This window comes from Schistocerca cancellata, chromosome 10 (genome assembly GCF_023864275.1).
Source record: "Schistocerca cancellata isolate TAMUIC-IGC-003103 chromosome 10, iqSchCanc2.1, whole genome shotgun sequence".
Taxonomy (NCBI): domain Eukaryota; kingdom Metazoa; phylum Arthropoda; class Insecta; order Orthoptera; family Acrididae; genus Schistocerca; species Schistocerca cancellata.
In genome coordinates this window covers 191,076,551-191,097,251 of record NC_064635.1, presented here as the reverse complement: position 1 = coordinate 191,097,251, position 20,701 = coordinate 191,076,551, and the positions used below count along the sequence as shown (strand labels likewise).

General features: G+C 44.2%; 1 protein-coding gene across 1 annotated transcript in view; it reads right to left on the bottom strand.

Annotated features, from left to right (window-relative positions):
• LOC126106240 (AT-rich interactive domain-containing protein 1B-like) overlaps window positions 1-20,701 on the bottom strand; it is a 173,006-nt gene that overhangs the window by 39,430 nt on the left and 112,875 nt on the right. The gene's annotated exons all lie outside the window — the stretch shown is intronic.

The following is a 20,701-nucleotide window of genomic DNA, read 5'->3' as shown; positions in this document are numbered from 1 at the left end:
TCCGCAATCGCGTAGGCTACAATCCGACCTTTATCAAAGTCGGAAACGTGATGGTACGCATTTCTCCTCCTTACACGAGGCATCACAACAACGTTTCACCAGGCAACGCCGGTCAACTGCTGTTTGTGTATGAGAAATCGGCTGGAAACTTTCCTCATGTCAGCACGTTGTATGTGACGCTATCGGCGCCAACCCTGTGTGAATGCCCTGAAAAGCTAATCATTTGCATATCATAGCATCTTCTTCCTGTCGGTTAAACTTGGCGTCTGTAGCACATCATCTTTTTCCGATTCGTCAGATTCTACGAAAATGCCTTGATTTTTCTCTAGGGTTGCTTCCATTATCATCCGAAACGTCATAATTGTCTCTCATGCCTTTACCTTTTCTAAATCCAAACTGATCGTCATCCAACACATCCTCAATTTTCTTTCCATTGTTCTGTATGTTGTTCTTCTCAGAAACTTGGATGCATGAGCTGTTGAGCTGACTATGAGATAATTATCGCACTTGTCTCCTCTTGCAATCTTAGGAACTATGTGGACGATATTTTCCCGAACGTCAGCTGGTGTATCGACAGCCTCATACATTCTACACACCAACGTGAATATTCGTTTTGTTGCAACTTTCCCCAATGATTTTAGGTTCAAATGGTTCAAACGGCTCTGAGCACTATGGGACTGAACATCTGAGGTGATCAGTCCACTAGAACGGCAGAGTATGGAATGGAAACATCCTAATTCGCCGTGCTAGGAAAAGCTCAATACCCAACCGTGCGCAGGAAAACTGATGCTTACGGCATTCTGGGGCGCACAAGGTCCAGTACTGGAACATAATGGGAAACGGGGCACAACAATAAACAGTGTATATTACAGTGAGGTGCTTACTGCCAGGCTAAAGCCTGCAGTTCTAAGCAAACACCGAGGATTGCTGTCAAAAGGTGTTGTGTTGTTGCACGACAATGCCCGTCCGCATTGCTGAAACGTTCCAGAAACTCAAATTTCAAGTACTGGATCATCCTCCATACAGTCCCGATCTTACCCCTTCTGACTATCAGTTGTTTGGTCCACTCAAACAGGCATTAAGAGGCCGTCGATTTGCTTCGGACGAAACATTGAAAGAGCACTCTGGCTCGCAGATCAACCGAGAACTTACTTTTATGAGGGCATCTGGAAGCTTGTACAACGACGGGCCAAGTGCATAGAAACGCAAGGAGACTATGTCGAAAAATGATGTTCTTGTTAGTTTCCTATTTGATTACAATAAAATTTTGTAACTACTTTGCGGATAATAATTGACTTATCCTCGTATATGGTGATGAGCCATACATTATTACGAGTGACCTCCCAGATACTAAATGTCACCTGATGCCATTCCGCTCACATGACGCAACATGATAGGCTTGTAACCGGATGAGAGAAGAACGGGGAATCATTCTATTGACGATACGGGCCAATAATAGGGAAATGTACTCAAATAAGCGACCTTGACAAAGGACACGTTGTTATGGCCCGGCGCCAGAAAACGAACAACTCGGAAATGGCGAAGCTGGTCGACTGCTCGCGTGCTACTGTCGTAAATATCTGTGGGAGGCAGTCGGAGGATTTTGAAAGGGCGAGTAGGCTACAAGGTGTTGGACGTCCACGCCTCAAAACAACTTGTAGAGGCCGGATGCCGGCAGTCTCTGACAAGCAGGATAGGTGGAATTCTACGGCACAACTGACGACAGAACAGAATGTTGGTGGCGGCACACTTGTTCCGTATCACACCGTTCAGTGCACGCTGTCGAACATGTGGCTGCGCCGCAGACAACATCGACTCTGTGGCGTAGTCAGTTACGATTGCAATGGTCACAGGATGATCGAGACTGTACCTTCGATTAACGGGAAGATCTTCTCGGATGAATTAGGTTTACTGTTCCAGGAGGTGGACGATCGTGACCAAGTACGCGGACATCCGGGTGAATGGCTGCCCGAAATGCACCGCGCCACTGAGGGAAACTCGTATGGCCAGTGGTACAGACTTGGGAGATATTCAGCTAAATATGTGGCGTAATGTCGCAAAGTGATATGACATGTAACGAGCATGTGAGAACAGTGGTAGGAAAGACGAATGGTCAGCTTCGGTTTATTGGAAGAATTTTGGGAAAGAGTGTTCACCTGTGAAGGAGGCCGCATATAGGATGCTGGTGCGACCTATTTTTGAGTCCTGCTAGAGTGTTTTGGATCCATACTAAGTCGGATTGAAGGAAGACATGGAAGCAATTCAGAGGCGGGTTGCCAGGTTTGTTATAGGTAGGTTCGAACAAGATGTAAATGTTACGGAAGTGTTTCCGGAACTCAAGCAGGAATCCGTGGGGGGAAGGCGAAATTCTTTTCGAGAGACATTACCGAGAACATTCAGAGAAACGGCATTTGAAACTGATTGCAAAAGGATTCTACTGCCACCAACATACATTCCGCGTAAGCACCACTAAGATGAAATGCGAAAAATCAGTGCTTATACGAAGGCATATAGAGAGTCGTTTCTCCCTCGCCCTGGTTGTGAGTGGAACGGAAAAGGAAATGACTGACAGTGGTACAGGGAACCTCCGAACGCATCGTATGGTGGCTTGCGGAGTATCGATGTTGATGTAGATGTTGATACCGTCACTGTAAATGTTTGACTTTGTTGATGGAACTCTACTTCATGTTTGCTTGCACTGCTTCGTCACTGTCAAACTGAATTTCTCGAAGGTTTTCTTTATGTTTTGGAAATAGAAGAAAATCGGAAGAGACCAATTCGGGATTGTGTGGAGAATGATGGATGACGGCAAAAACAAGGTTGTCGTGTGTGGTCGGGAATTGTCATCCTGAAGGAGGGGGGGGGGGGGCTCCATCTGTGGACGAACTCTTCGAATTCGAAAGTAGATAACAGCACGCTGTTTGTCACCCGTCGACACAGTTAATGTTGCGCACCGGCATGTTACACGCAACAGTTCGGAGCTCTATAGCGGCATAGGGCTGCAAATATTGAGACATGAGGAATAAACACGTAGAATGTTAGAAACGTTCGTTTTTATTTTTTTAAAAAAATATTCGAAGTCACTAATTCTTAGCACGCTTTCGGATTAAGCGTCCGCAGCTCGTGGTCTCGTGGTCGCGTTCTCGCTTCCCGAGCACCGGGTCGCGTGTTCGATTCCCGGCGGGGTCAGGGATTTTCACCTGCCTTGAGATGACTGGGTGCTTGTGTTGTTCTCATACTTTCATTGTCGTTCATGAAAGTGGCGAGATTGGACCGAATAAAGGTTAGGAATTTGTACGGGCGCTGATAACCGCGCAGTTGAGCGCCCAACAAACCAGACATCATCATCATCGGATTAATCAGATGCTCGTAATGTCCGGGTTCATCAGCGCAGGGCGGTCGTTACCAACTAGTAGACGGCAGATGTTGCGTTAATTTATATCAACATTGTCTTTCACATTCTAGACGACACTACAGACGGTTAGAGTTTGGTATGGCATCGACGTTGATGACATTAAACCGTAGGAATGTCGGGGGTATATTGCATGAAACCCTATGTCTTCAAGTTTAGGTGGGTGTACCTCCATTTCAACGCACTTCCGAGACTATGTCCGTATGGCCTTATTCGCTCATCCACTTAGGGATTGTTTCCTGAAGTGTGTTCCCGTGTGGCAAAATCAGCTTTTAAACGGTGACAGAAAAAATTCACAACGCCAAGAAGGAGCTGTGCGAGGTAAACGAAATTTGGTAGGCGTGTTTTCACATCTGACAGATGTCTATTCATATTTCATGCCAATCGGTTAAGAGTGGCGCTAGTAGTGCCACTATGAGGACGTAAAGCAGGTTTGCTTCAAATACGCGCTGTAATGTTCGTGAGCGTTAGTTACCTCTCAGATTGGACGTAGTAGCCTTCAAGACGACGAAGACGCCGTTACCAATAGATCTCTGAACGAGGTCGTGTAATAGGGATAGGAGAAGCCGAATGTTAGTTCCGCGGTACTGCAGAAAGACTTGGCAGGAATGTACCCACTGTACACGAGTGCCGAGAGGTGTGGTCACAGGAAAGTACGGTCCGGAGGGCGACGAGACACTGCTGACAGGGGAACCTCCCCATCGCACCCCCCTCAGATTTAGTTATAAGTTGGCACACAAGAAGAAGTTGTGTGGAACTATGAAAAAAGTAAGCAAAATATACAAACTTAGTAGTCCATGTGCAAGATAAGCAACATCAAGGACTGTGGGAGTTTAAGATGTCGGCACGGTAGCTCAGCGTGTTCGGTCAGAGAGCTGGTTCGCCTCTGTAATAAAATAACTGAGCGAAAGCATCACCAACGAACTTGAACGGATGTCATTTGACGTCCGCAACGACCAAACACAACGATCAGCAACGATTAAATGTAAAAAAAAAAAAAATGTAAATATAAGTTGACCTTAAAAAAAAAAAAAGACCGCCGTGGTCCCGTGGTCAGCGTGACCCGCTGTGGAACTAGAGGTCGTTGGTTCAAGTCTTCCCTCAAGTGAAAATTTTACTTTCTTTATTTTCGCAAAGTTATGATCCGTCCGTTCGTTCACTGACGTCTCTGTTCACTGTAATAAGTTTAGCGCCTGTGTTTTGCGACCGCACCGCAAAACCGTGCGATTGTTATTGAAGGCCCGAGCTATATTTGCTGGATTCATATTGCCCACGGAATACATCACACGTATTTAATGCACTCTCGTCCAAAGTGGTGAACAGTCAACTGCCAGCCAGCGAGCCTCGTTAGCAGGAATACTCTCTCTTCCGTGCGCTGTAGTCGACTGACGTCGTGTGTTTCGATGTTTGTTTAGGTGTGGCGTCCCCATACTACGGCGCAGTTACCTTGCATCGGACGGACGGACGGACGGACAGACAATAATTGTCTGAAAATAAAAAAAATTAAACTTTTCAGTCGATGGACGACTTGAACCAAGGACTTCTCGTTCCGCAGCCGCTCACGCTAAGCACGGGACCACGGCGCTCTTGAGTTCTTATTCTCCTTGATGTTGCATATGTTGCCCATTTACTACTCAGTTTGTATATTTTGCTTACTTTTTCATACTTCCAGACAACTTCTTCCTGTTTTCTCGATAGATCTGGATCCAGTTTTTCGAGGCCTATCCACTGTACCAACTTATAACTAAATCTGAGGGGGGTGCGATGGGGAGGCTCCCTTGTGAGAGGCTCTGGCTAATTGTACTGCGTCTGCGGCAACAGCGTTGACGCCACAGTGACACAACGAACTGTTACAAATCGGTTACTTCAGGGACAGCTTCGAGCCAGGCGCCTTGGAGTGAACATTCCATTGGTCCTGAACTACTGCCGTTTGCGACTTCAGCTCTGTCAAGCGAGAGATCATTGCACGGCGAATCAGAGGTCTGTTGTATTCTCCGATGACAGTGGTTCTGGCTCGGTGCCAGTGATGGCCCCGGCCATAAGGGCAATTGAGGGCCTACAACCAACTTGTCTGCGGGCTCGACACACGTGACCTACACGTGGAGTTACGGTCTGCTGTTGGATTTCGTACGGCATCAGGAGCGCTCTTGTGCTTATCCCACGCACTCTGACTGCAGGTTTGTACGTCAATTTGGGGATTCCAGCTCTTCCGCTGCTATTCATCAACAGCATCCCAGGGGCTGTTTTCCAACAGGATATCGCTCGCCCACATATGCGCTGTTGTTACCTAACACGCTCTACGAGGTGCATTCAAGTTCTAAGGCCTCCGATCTTTTTTTTCTCCTGCTGGAAAGAGATAGAAACATGCGCATTGTTTTAAAATGAGGCCGTGTTCATTGTCAATACGTCGCAGAGATGGCAGCACCGTACGGCAGATGGAATTTTACCGCCAGCGGCGAGAATGAGAACTGTTTTAAATACTTAAAATGGCGACGTTTTCCTTACTTGAACAGCATGCAATCATTCGTTTCCTGAATTTGCGTGGTGTGAAACCAATTGAAATTCATCGACAGTTGAAGGAGACATGTGGTGATGGAGTTACGGATGTGTTGAAAGTGCGTTCGTGGGTGCGACAGTTTAATGAAGGCAGAACATCGTGTGACAACAAACCGAAACAACCTCGGGCTCGCACAAGCCGGTCTGACGACACGATCGAGAAAGTGGAGAGAATTGTTTTGGGGGATCGCCGAAAGACTGTTGAACAGATCGCCTCCAGAGTTGGAATTTCTATGTGTTCTGTGCACACAATCCTGCATGACGACCTGAAAATGCGAAAACTGTCATCCAGGTGGGTGCCACGAATGCTGACGGACGACCACATGGCTGCCTGTGTGGCATGTTGCCGAGCAATGTTGACGCGCAACGACAGCATGAATGGGACTTTCTTTTCGTCGGTTGTGACAATGGATGAGACGTGGATGCCATTTTTCAATCCAGAAACAAAGCGCCAGTCAGCTCAATGGAAGCACACAGATTCACCGCCACCAAAAAAATTTCGGGTAACCGCCAGTGCTGAAAAAATGATGGTGTCCATGTTCTGGGACAGCGAGGGCGTAATCCTTACCCATTGCGTTCCAACGGGCACTACGGTAACAGGTGCATCCTACGAAAATGTTTTGAAGAACAAATTCCTTCCTGCGCTGCAACAAAAACGTCTGGGAAGGGCTGCGCGTGTACTGTTTCACCAAGACAATGCACCCGCACATCGAGCTAACGTTACGCAACAGTTTCTTCGTGATAACAACTTTGAAGTGATTCCTTATGCTCCCTACTCACCTGACCTGGCTCCTAGTGACTTTTGGCTTTTTCCAGCAATGAAAGACACTGTCCGTGGCCGCACATTCACCAGCCGTGCTGCTATTGCCTCAGAGATTTTCCAGTGGTCAAAACAGACTCCTAAAGAAGCCTTCGCCGCTGCCATGGAATCATGGTGTATGCGTTGTGAAAAATGTGTGCGTCTGCAGGGCGATTACGTCGAGAAGTAACGCCAGTTTCATCGATTTCGGGTGAGTAGTTAATTACAAAAAAGATAGGAGGCCTTAGAACTTGAATGCACCTCGTACATATTGCATGACCCGGTCATCACCAGCATTGTGTCCGATCGAGCACACACGAGACATTATCGGACTACAACTCCGGCGTCATCTGCAAACCGACCAAGCGCAAGAAGCATGGGACTCCATCCCAGAAATTGGCATCCGACACCTATGTGGCACAATGCATGAACGTTTGCATGCTTGCATTCAACATCCTGGCTATTACAACGATTATTGATACACCAGTATTTCACATTTTCAATGACTTTTTTCGAACTTAAACTAACCTGTGATCTTGCGTACGTTGCTATCGACAGTCATTGTCCAATTGATTCTGCATTTTTAGATCTCCCCAAGGCTTTCGACACCGTTCTTCACAAAAGTGTCTATGAAGTATGCGGGACTGCATTGATGAGTTCCTGTTAGGTAGGTCACAGTTCGCAGTAATTGACGGAAAGTCATCGAGTAAAACAGAAGTAATGTCTGGCGTTCCCCAAAGAAGTGTTATAGGCCGTCTGCTGTTCCTGATCTCCATAAACGACATAGGAGACAATCTGAGCAGCCGTCTTAGATTGTTTGCAGATGATGCTTCATTTACTGTCTTGTAAAGTCATCAGATGATCAAAACCCACTGCAAAATGATTTAGACAAGATATCTGAATGGCGCAAAAAGTGGCAATCGACCGTAAATAATGAAAAATGTGAATATCCACATTAGTGCTAAAAGATATCTGCTAAATTTCGGTTACACGATAAATTACACAAATCTAAAGGTTGTAAATTCAACTAAATACTTAGTGATTACAATTAGGCATAACTTAAATTGGAACGATCACATAGATGATGTTGTGGGTAAAGCAAACCAAAACTGCAATTTATTGGCAGAACACAGGAAATCCAACAGATCGACTGAAGGTACTGAGTACACCATGCTTTCCCGACCTCTTCTAGAGTACTGCTGTGCGTTGTGGGATCCGCATCAGATGGGACTTCCGGAGGAGATGGACAAAGTTCAAAGGAGGGCAGCTCGTTTCCTACTATAGCTAAACAGGGGAGAGAGAGCAACGAACATGATACGTGTATTAGGGTGGTAGTCATTAAAACACAGACGTTTTTCGTTGTGGCAGAGTCTTCTTGTGAAATTTCACCAACTTCCTCCTCCGAATGCAAAAATATTATGCTAGATCCCACGTACACAGCAAGAAAGAATCATCATGATAAAATATGAGTAATCGGAGCTCGCACAGGAAGATTTAAGTGCTTGTTTTCCCCGCGCGCTGTTAGAGAGTGGAAACGTAAAGTAATGGCTTGAAGGTGGTTCGATGAACCCTCTGCCACGCACTTAATTGTGAATGGCAGAGTAATCATGTACACTACTGGCCATTAGTGAAACTCTTAAATTTTCCATCAATTAACTAATTACATATTTCTTTATTACTCTGATGACTTTCAAGTGTTTTTTAATCAAGACCTCACGCTGGTCAGTTTGATACCCTACTTATCCACTTCCAAATTATCTTTTCGGTATGAAAATTAAGACAAAAATCCAAGAATGCATTGTATATTTTCGAGGATATCTTGTTTTTACTCCGCTCAAACATTCGACCAAATATGATGGGCGAATATGTAGGGCAAGACTAAACCATCATCAAGTTTCGCGGTTTCAGTTTGATTTTTAACGAGGTGATCATCGAATCTTTTATGATTACGTTTCGCGAAATGAGCGCGACCGAAAAAATCAGAGCTATGAGAAAGTACGGGAAGGGTAGTCGACACTTGTTCTTCCATTCGCGAATGGAACAGGGATAAAGAAAACGACATTGGTACCCTCCGCCAAACACCATTAGATGTCTTATGGAGCACAGACGTAGATGTCGATGTAGATTTCGCACGGCTGCTTGTCCTTCATCAGGCAGGAGACAGAAGCGCGGCGCTGCGGTGACTGTAAACACTACGGGATAGGGAGAGCTGAGTAGGATCAGGGAGCAGTCACAGAAACCCAGTTCCGGAACCTTGTTTACATGATAAACATGTAAACAAGCCGGGCGGCGCGCCACGGACAAGTCACTAACTCGAGCAAATTCACTTGCTTCCCCTCCCTTCGAGTCGCGAGGGAGGCGGCGGTGGTCTTCCTGCAGCACACCCCTCCCCTCCAACACTTCCCCCACCCAGTACCCTTCACCCCTCCAGCCGAGCTATAAACAACCCTCCTATCGTTTCTCATGCGGACGTTCGCAATAGAAAATAGTTCTTCCCACAACAGTCGAACTGGAAAAAGCATTCGACAATGTAAAATGGTACAAGATGTTCGGAATTCTGAGAAAAATAGGGGGTAAGCTACAGGAAAAGAGGATAATATACAATATGTACACTACTGGCCATTAAAATTGCTATATAAAGAAGAAATGCAAATGGTAAACGGGTATTCATTGGACAAATATATTATACTAGAACTGACATGTGGTTACATTTTCACCCAATTTGGGTGCATAGATCCTGAGAAATCAGTACCCAGAACAACCATCTCTGACCGTAATAACGGCCTTGATACGCCTGGGCATTGAGTCAAACAGAGCTTGGATGGCGTGTACAGGTACAGCTGCCCATGCAGCTTTAACACGATACCACAGTTCATCAACAGTAGTGACTGGCGTATTGTGACGAGCCAGTTGCTCGGCCACCATTGACCAGACGTTTTCAGTTGGTGAGAGATCTGGAGAATGTGCTCGCCAGGGCAGCAGACGAACATTTTCTGTATCCAGAAAGACCTGTAGAGGACCTGCAACATGCAGTCGTGCATTATCCTGCTTAAATGTAGGGTTTCGCAAGGATCGAATAATGGGTAGAGCCACGGGTCGCAACACATCTGAATTGTAGCCTCCACTGTTCAAAGTGCCGTCAATGCGAACAAGAGGTGACCGAGACGAGTAACCAATGGCACCCAATACCATCATGCCGGGAGATACGCCAGTATAGCGATGACGAATACTCGCTTCCAATGTGCGTTCACCGCGATGTGGCCAAACGCGGATGCGACCATCATGATTCTGTGAACAGAACCTAGATTCATCCGAAAAAATTGACGTTTTGCCATTCGTGCACTCAGGTTCGTCGTTGAGTACACCATCGCAGGCGCTCCTGTCTGTAATGTTGCATCAAGGGTAACCGCAGCCATGGTCTCAGAGGTGATAGTCCGTGCTGCTGCAAACGTCGTCCAAATGCTCGTGCAGGTGGTTGTTGTCTTTCAAACGTCCCCATCTGTTGACTCAGGGATCGAGACGTGGTTGCACGATCCGTTACAGCCAAGCGACTGCTAGTGATACAACGCCGTTGGGATCCAGCTCGGCGTTCCGTATTACCCTCCTGAACCCACCGATTCCATAATCTGCTAACAGTCATTGGATCTCGACCAACGCGAGCAGCAATGTCGCGATACGATAAACCGCAAGCGCGATAGGCTACAATCCGATCTTTATCAAAGCCGGTAACGTGATGGTAGGCATTTCTCCTCCTTACACGAGGCATCATAACAACGTTTCACCAGGCAACGCCGGTCAACTGCTGTTTGTATATGACAAATCGATTGGAAACATACCTCATGTCAGCACGTTGTAGGTGTCGCCACCGGCGCCAACCTTGTGTGAATGCTCTGAAAAGCTAATCATTTGCATATCACAGCATCATATTCCTGTCGGTTAAATTTCGCGCCTGTAGCACGTCATGTTCGTGGTGTGGCAATTTTAATGGCCAGTAGTGTACATAAACCAAGAGGAATCGATTAGAGTGGAAGATCATGAACGAAGTTCTCGGATTCAAACGGTGTAAGACAGGGAAGTAGTCTTTCGCCCCTACTGTTCAATCCATACATCGATGTAGGAATTACGCAAATAAGAGAAACATTCAAGAGTGGGACTAAAATTCAAGGTGAAGCAAAAAATGTTCAAATATGTGTGAATTCCTAAGGGACCAGACTGCTGAGGTCGTCGGTCCCTAGACTTACACACTACTTAAGCTAACTTATGCTAAGAACAATACACACACCCATCCCCGAGGCAGGACTCGAACCTCCGGCAGGAGGGGCCGCGCAATCCATAACATGGCTCCTCTAACCACGCAGGCAGGTGAAACAATATCATTGATAAGATTAGGTGATGACATTTCTATTTTTGTGAAAGTGAAGACTTACAGGAAGAGTTGAATGAAATGAACAATGTATTGAGTACAAAATAAAGGGTGGTCCATTGATCGTTTCCGGGCCAAATATCTCACGAAATAAGCGTCAAACCAGAAAACTACAAAGAACGAAGCTTGTCTAGGGGAAACCATATGGCGCTATGGTTGGCCAGATAGATGGCGCTGCCATAGGTCAAACGGATATCAACTGCGTTTTTTAAAATAGGAACCCCCATTTTTTATTACACATTCGTGTAGTACGTAAAGAAATATGAATGTTTTAGTTGGACCACTTAGTATCTATGTCGTACAGGATTCAACGTCACCACCAAAACAAATATGACTGCAGTGTAGCCTTTTTTACTAATAATAGTTTAAAAAATAATCCTATTTATAATTTGAAACCAGGGCATTCTCCATTTCAAAATTTGTACGTCTACAATTTTAGCAGATTATACAGGACAAATAGGAGAGCAATTTCTGTTAGATTCGAAGCACATCTCTTAGGAAAAACTCGGTACCAACTTATATAATGCTTTCTTTGCCGATAATTTATTAATTACAGTCCACATGGTTAAACAAGTTCGTGACTTCAGTATGCTTCACACATAGAGGAAAGACTTCAGACTTAATATCCTTGAAGAGTTAGACATTTTCAAACACCTTTCTTTTAAAGTCGGTTACATTCAAAACGAACATTGGGAATTAAGTAATAAAAAAATTATGGTGTAAAGCCGTCGCTTAGAAATGACTAAAATTGAGCCGCTTTATTCCTCAGAGTACTCTATAACACTTTCTCTCTATTTTTCATCTATTACATTTTAATTGTTTCATACAATAATGTTGCTGTTGTATTGCCCTATATAATTTTTCAAATGGCTCTGAGCACTATGGGACTTAAATACTGAGGTCATCAGTCCCCTAGAACTTAGAACTAGTTGAACCTAACTGACCTAAGGACGTCACACACATCCATACCCAAACAGGATTCGAACCTGCGACCGTAGCGGTATCGCGGTTCCAGACTGTAGTGCCTAGAACCGCTCGGCCACCCCAGCCGGCTATAATTTTTCATTTTGCATAATACTGATACTGCTATTTACAATATTTTTCGTAAATTAAGCAGCTCCTATCGTCTACAAAGCTACTCCAAGTGGTTGCGTTACTAACAGTTACCAGCCTCATGTCAGTTTCAACGTCTTTAATGTAAATTGTTAATACGAACTTCGTAACGACGTATTTTACTACATATACAGTTTTCTTGTAAATATGTTTTCAATAAAAACTGGTTTATCTTTAGTTTTTATCTTTGTTAATGCTGAAGGCAGCAGAGGATCAAATAGGTAAAAAGACGAGGCCTAGTACAAATCGTTGGGTGACACAAGTGATACTGAATTTAACTGATGAAAGGAGAACGTATAAAAACGCAGTAAATGAAGCAGGCGAAAGGGGATAAAAACGTCTAAAAATCAGATTGACAGGAAGAGCAAAATAACTAAGCAGGAATGGCTAGAGCACAAATGTAAGGATTTAGAAACATGTATCAATAGCGGAAATATAGATACACCCAATAGGAAGATTAAAGAGGCCTTTGAAGAAAAGAGAACCACCTGTATCACTGTCAAGTGTTCAGATCGAAAAGCAGTTCTAAGCAAAGAAGGGAAAGCTGAAAAGTGTGAGGAGTATGTAGAGGGTCTATACAAGTGAAATGTACTTGAGAGGAGTTTTATAGAATTGGAAGAGAACGTAGATGAAGGTAAGATGGGAGATACGATGCCGCGAAAGAACGTAACATAGCACTGAAAGACCTAGATCGAAACAAGCCCCGTGAATAGACGACATTCTGTTAGAACTATTGTTCCATGACGTTTCCTCCTGCATCAATAATATGCTGTTCAAATTTGACTTCATCCAGAGCAGTGATTCTCTGTCTAAGACGTTTTGAAAGTCGAACTTAAATTATGGACAGTATTTAGGTGTAACATTGTAAATTGACATATGGAGTCGAAAGAGAACGTATGGTCGGTTGTAGGTAAAGCGAGTGGAAGACATCGATCTACGGGAGGAATACTTGGAAAGTGTAAGCCATCCACAAAGTAGGCCTCATACATAACCTTCTGCGGCCCACTCTTGTGTACTTCTCCAGTTGTTGGGATCCACAATAGGTAGGGTTAAAGACATCGAAGCAATTCATACCTGTGCTATAGGCTTTGTTACTGGTGGGTTATGTCCATACGCTCGCGTTACAGAGCTGTTCCGGTAATTCAAGTGGGAATGCCTGGAGAGAAGAAGGCGATTTCTTCGCGTAACACTGGAGTTGCACTATTTCAACACTTTGGTTCGGTAGTTTTGATACAGTACATAAATGACGTAATAACTGGAGGGATTACCGGCTGTATTGGTGGCGTCGATAGAGGAAGAAACATAAATAAACGTATGCGAGAAAAACTGGGAGCAGTCGACTTCTCTTTGTTTTTTGTTTTTCACATAACTACAAGCGCACTTCGCTCAGTGTTAGTCCATTGCATATTTTATATCTCAACAAAATGTAAAAATTAGTTCGTCAAATGACTCCTGTACTTACATGCAACCAAAGCAGTTAGTTTTGATGCAAATACAGTTTACATGTTAAAGCACAAAAAATGTATGTAGTTACTAGTGTTGTTTTATACTCACATCATTATGAAAGGCAAGGTGTGGGCATATGAATAGTATTTTGGTTACACGGTAAATTCTGTTTCTTACGTAAATATCGATACGCATAATTCAAAGGGGGAAAATCATGTAGCTGGGTAATCTTCGACCATTGCTACAATATCTTTGTGTTGCTACACCGCCTCTGCCTTAGAGCACTAGCAAAGTCATGCGCATTCTAAGTTGATCAGTGCTGAGTGGCAGACATATTTTGAAGAATGGTTAGGAAATTTCCTTTGTAAGTGTGTTATGAGATTGATGGAACTGGAGTACGAATATGTAAATTGCTTTTTATCAGCAACAAAAATTTGTTCGTCGCATAACTCCTGTACTTTCATGCAGCCAAAGCAGTTAGTTTTGATGCAAGTAAGTTTACAAGCGCAAGCACAAAAAAATGTAAGTAGTTACTAGTGTTCTTTTATACTCATTGGAACGTTCATCATCATTATTAAAGTCAAGGTGTGGGCATATGCATAGTATTTTGGTCACACGGTAAATTCTGTTTCTTTCGTAAATATCGATACACATAATTCAAACGGCGCAAAATCATGTAGCTGAGTAATCTTTGACTATTGCTGCAATATCTTTGTGTTGCTACACCGCCTCTGCCTTAGAGCAATAGCAAAGTCACACGCGTTCTAAGTTGAGCCGTGTTGAGTGGCAGGCATATTTTGAAGAATGATCAGGAAATTTCCTTTGTAAGTGTGTTATGAGATTGACGGAATTGGAGTACGAATACTTTAGATGTAGTTATGGAGAGAGAAACGAAAGAGATTATTTGAAGAATTTTCTGGAGTTTTGAGAGATTGAGGTAAGCGCACAAATGCGGAACATTGTTTTATGTTACTGAGTTGCAGTAACGAAGCTCAGATAGGACTGCTGTATGACTTGCTCTGATAGGAAGATGAGGTTCCCCTTGCTTAAGGTTGTTTCTTAAAGTCATGTTATGGAAATACTGTTGCGTATATGTAGATCGTTTTTAAAGTATTACTTTTGAATACAGAATTTCATTTGAATTTTATCGGAAGTCATTTTCTAACAGTTAAAATTCGGATCCTTCATTCAGTTTATTATGTACGTTAGAACATTTCACTTTGTGGTATGGAATGTTCAGTATAGTCTTTTAGTTTGGTCACACGGTAAATTCTGTTTCTTACGTAAATATCGATACACATAATTCAAACGGCGCAAAATCATGTAGCTGAGTAATCTTTGACTATTGCTATAATATCTGTGCGTTGCTTAAATCCGCAAAAAGACGTTTGCAAAGACAAGAGGTAAGTGAAAATATAATTTAGGCCAGGAACTTCTGCGCAAGTCGAGTTGCACATTTATTTCAGAAGTCAGGTTACATTCTAGGTAGCGTTGCATTTTTATACAAAAAGTTAACTTCAATTTGTAGAGAGTGTTGGGCAAACGATATTAAGTCGTTGTATAATTCAGTATAGTCAGACTTTTGCACAGTGCACTGGTTTAAGTTAGGAATTAGTGTGGCTGGTAATAATTTAGGAGAAATTTTGTTAGGCAGTTTTAAGAAGATTCATTCAGAGAGATACAGAAATACGGTTAAGTTACAAAATGTTTATTGTTGTTACTGAAAAGTGCGAAAGATGTTTATGAATAACAGGAAAATGTTTTATACAATTCCGTCGAAGTACTGAAGCGATGTTTCATATGTTTTGCTTTAATTTTTTTAAATTTTACTTTTTTTTTTTTAGGAAATTGCGATTTCTGGTACAACATGATACATTTGTACTGCCTTTCTTACATGTTTGAAACAACAGTCCTCCGTTTCACGTTACAGATCAACAATTTGCAAATAAAACTTGAATTACACATAGACAGTTTCAATTTTTCAATAAATACTGTTTATTTATAGGTAACTGACTGAAGGATAACGTTGCAGAGCAAATACGTTCCGTACGTTACGCGGCCCTTAACACAGGGTGTTTCCGTAGGAGTGTGCAAAAAATGTAACAGGACAGAGAGAATGCTCTATTAAGCAGATATATAAGTGTACTTGTCTACCACTTTGTCCGATATTACAGTTTTCCAGCTTATTTACAACTAACGCGCGTACAAGTTTACATGTATTGTACTGATTCTTGAGTTTCTCCCGGCGTATTTGATAATCAAAATATCCACGGGTGTGCTGCCGGTCTATAGTGTCCAACGGGCACAATATTTCGGCGATCATACATGTCGCCATCATCAGGTGAACTGACGGACTGAGCTCCTGTGAACGTGCCGGCACGGAGATCCGTACGCTATGGCTGCTCAGAGGGAACTGGGTTCGGTCGCGGCGGCGGCCGATTTAAATACCCTCCGCCCGCGGCGCGCTCCCTCCGCCGTCCGCGCCCCGCGCCACGGTCGCGCGGTGGAACAGATTGCGACGGCGTCTGAGATGACGTCGGTGTGATGGCTCTGTCCGCCGTGGTCGTCACAACTATACGTCTGCTCGATTTACTCTCGATTAACCCAATCGCTGGTTCCCAAGCCTTGCTAAGATTATAGCCACAGTCACGGTTTATGAGGTCGTCATTGGTGCGAATTTCGATGGCCTCTCTAACAACGCTGTCCCAGTATCTCGACGTCTGTACCAGAATCCTCGTGCGGTCATACTCCATGGCGTGATTTTCCGACAAACAATGTTCCGCGACCGCCGACTTGCTCGGATACATCAGTCGAGTGTGCCTCTGGTGTTCACGGCATCGATCCTCGACGGTACGCATCGTCTGACCAATATACGACTTGCCACACTGACACGGAATCTGGTACACGTCGGCCTTCCTCAAACCGAGGTCATCTTTGGCGCTCCCCACCAGTGCACGAGTTTTATTTGGAGGACAAAACACAGTTCCGACCTGGTGTTTCTTCAGAATGCGGGCGATTTTCCCCGAGAGTGCGCCTGTGTATGGAATAAATGCAGTGCCTACCTCCTCCCTCGTGACTTCATCCATCTCAACAGGTAGTGCTGCAGTGGTTGGGCGGAGAGCACGTTGAATCTGTCGCTCTGAGTACCCATATTTTCGAAATACAGTTCTCAGGTGTTCCAATTCCTGGGGTAGACTCTCTGCGTCAGAGATAGTGCGCGCCCTATGTACTAGAGTTTTAAGTACCCCATTCCTCTGTGAAGAGTGGTCGCAGCTGTCTGCCGCCGCCGCGACCGAACCCAGTTCCCTCTGAGCAGCCATAGCGTACGGATCTCCGTGCCGGCACGTTCACAGGAGCTCAGTCCGTCAGTTCACCTGATGATGGCGACATGTATGATCGCCGAAATATTGTGCCCGTTGGACTCTATAGACCGGCAGCACACCCGTGGATATTTTGATTATGTATTGTACTGTTTATTTACGTGTACATTCTTTATTTCCTGCGAGGAAAGGAGGAGGTGTAACCTGATTTCTGGGAAGTATCTCCTGGTCGCTGAACTGGAACGGGGATGTCCTGTTCCATGGCTGCGAGATCACTTACGTGAACCCCTCTGATTATTTCCAATGGGCATATCTAAAATCACTTGTGTATGAGACGCCAGTGGATACGGAGATAGAATCTGCTGGCTGAACTGTAGCTGCCTATGGTGTGATTCGACAAACACCGGGTATACTTGTCAGGATGCGGCAAAAGCTTATTCGCCGATGTCATGCTTGCTTTGGGGATGAAGATCATCAGTTTTAGCACATTTTGTAAGATACAGTTCAAATGGTACATCGATTGTGTCAATCACGGCATTTGCAGTTAACTGTTACTAATGTAAATGAAAAGCTGCACAGTAATTTGATTTTATTTCTATTATCTCCTTAAGATGGCTTCTCCGGCCCTGGGCTCCCTATCTCAAATTGTTCAATAGAGCATTCCATCAGAATTTCTAAAATCATTGGGGGAAGTGGCAACAAAACGACTATTCACGTTGGTGTGTAGAATATATGAGTCTGGCGATATACCATCTGACTTTCGGAAAAGCATCATCCACACAATTCCGAAGACGGCAAGAGCTGACAAGTGCGAGAATTATCGCACAATCACCTTAACAGCTCATGCATCGAAGCTGCTTACAGGAATAATATACAGAAGAATGGAAAAGAAAATTGAGAATGCGCTAGGTGACGATCAGTTTGGCTTTAGGAAAAGTAAAGGGACGAGAGAGGCAATTCTGACGTTACGGCTAATAATGGAAGCAAGGCTAAAGAAAAATCAAGACACTTTCATAGGATTTGTCGATCTGGAAAAAGTGTTCGACAATATAAAATGGTGCAAGCTGTTCGAGATTCTGAAAAAAGTAGGGGTAAGCTACAGGGAGAGACGGGTCATATACAATATGTACAACAACCAAGAGGGAATAATAAGAGTGGACGATCAAGAACGAAGTGCTCGTATTAAGAAGAGTGTAAGACAAGGCTGTAGCCTTTCGTCCCTACTCTTCAATCGGTACATCGAGGAAGCAATGTTGGAAATAAAAGAAAGGTTCAGGAGTGGAATTAAAATACAAGGTGAAAGGATATCAATGATACGATTCGCTGATGACATTGCTATCCTGAGTGAAAGTGAAGAAGAATTAAATGATATGCTGAACGGAATGAACAGTCTAATGAGTACACAGTATGGTTTGAGAGTAAATCGGAGAAAGACGAAGGTAATGAGAAGTAGTAGAAATGAGAACAGCGAGAAACTTAACATCAGGATTGATGGTGACGAAGTCAATGAAGTTAAGGAATTCTGCTACCTAGGCAGTAAAATAACCAATGACGGACGGAGCAAGGAGGACATCAAAAGCAGACTAGCTATGGCAAAAAAGGCATTTCTGGCCACGAGGAGTCTACTAATATCAAATACCGGCCTTAATTTGAGGAAGAAATTTCTGAGGGTGTACGTCTGGAGTACAGCATTGTATGGTAGTGAAACATGGACTGTGGGAAAACCGGAACAGAAGAGAATCGAAGCATTTGAGAGGTGGTGCTATACACGAATGTTGAAAATTAGGTGGACTGATAATGTAAGGAATGAGGAGGTTCTACGCAGAATCGGAGAGGAAAGGAATATGTGGAAAACACTGATAAGAAGAAGGGACAGGATGATAGGACATCTGCTAAGACATGAGGGAATGATTTCCATGGTACTAGAGGGAGCTGTAGAGGGCAAAAACTGTAGAGGAAGACAGAGTCTGGAATACGTGAAGCAAATAATTGAGGACGTAGGTTGCAAGTGCTACTCTGAGATGAAGAGGTTAGCACAGGAAACGAATTCGTGGCGGGCCGCATCAAACCAGTCAGTAGACTGATGACCAAAAAAAAGGAGCATCCTCTATGTCCTGTTCAATTTCTGGCTCAAATGACTGAGCACTATGGGACTTAACTTATGAGGTCATCAGTCCCCTAGAACATAGATCTACTTAAACCTAACCTAAGGACATCACACACATCCATGCCCGAGGCAGGATTCGAACCTGACTGCAGCGCTTAGAACCGCTCGGCCACCGCGGCCGGCTGTTCAATTTTTGCACGCTATTACGAAAACACCCTGTGTATCCTCACTCGGTTTCTGAATGGTGTGCAACACACTTATTGCGCACAAGCAACGCGGTTACTATCGTAATTGTCCAGGGCTACTAGGAAAACTAGGTTTACTTCTAACCGTCTATGGCAGCCGACGCTAGTTTTGCATCTCAACGAAATACTATTAAGAAATTTTAGAGAACCGCCATTTGCGCTCAGTGCAGAACATCCCCACAGCTACCAACATGTATATCACGTGGGCACGGTGAAGGCAAGAAAACTCAGGGCTCACATGGAAGCATACAGACAGTCGTTTTTCCCTCGCTCCGTTTGCGAATCGAACAGGAGGGGAAATGACTGCTAGTGGTACAAGGTACCCTCCGCCAAGCATCGCATGGTAGCTTGCGGAGCATGTTTGGCTCGCGGAGTATGTATGTAGATGTACACGTTCCGACGGACAGGGACAGTCAAGGATTGCGCAGAGTGGTTGTAAAAATGGCCTAAAATCAGCAGTAGAAATCGCTCCTGATTTGCAAAGTGTTTCCAGCAGTACAGTTAGCGCAATGAGTGTCCGTATGAAGTTAAAATGAAATGGGGTACAATGATCGAGCAACTCCTCATGAGCCACACAGTTCTCTACTCAGTGCTAAGCGACATTTGTGGGCGTTGTAAAGAGCCGCGCCATTGGATGGCAGATGACTGGAACCGAGTAATTTGGAGTGATGAATCACGCTGGAACTTGTGGCAGTCCGATGGAACGGTTTGCGTTGGGCAAATTCCCGAAAAACGTTGTCTGCCAAGGTGTGTATTGCCAGCCCTGACGTACAGAGGAGACGGTGTTAAGTTATGTGTTTGTTTTTCGTGTTTGGGGTATGATCCCCCTTTCGCACTTAAGAAAAAGCTAAATACAGAAGGATATGGACACATTCTACAGTGACTGTATCAGCATGAAAATGCCCCATGACATCTTATAGGCAATGGCTTCAGGACCATAAAAAAATTCCTGAAATGGACTGGCCTACCCAAAGTCCCGTCGTGAACCAAATGGAACACCTCTGGGATGAATCGGAAAGTCGGCTTTGCTTCAGGCCACCCCCTCGTCTGGCTCTGGCTCTTGAGGAAGAATGGGCTCCACAGACATCAGATAACTCATGTAAAATCAGCAGACTTCAAACCGTCATAAAGGCGAAGGGTGGATGCGCCGGATATCAATGTCCACTGGTAGGTGTTCCAGATAGCGTAGCTGTTGAAACTTGGCGACCCTGACAGGGAAAGTATTTCTCATTATATTTGCCAGTAAGATGCTGCGCTCCCATAACAAAGAATTGTAATTT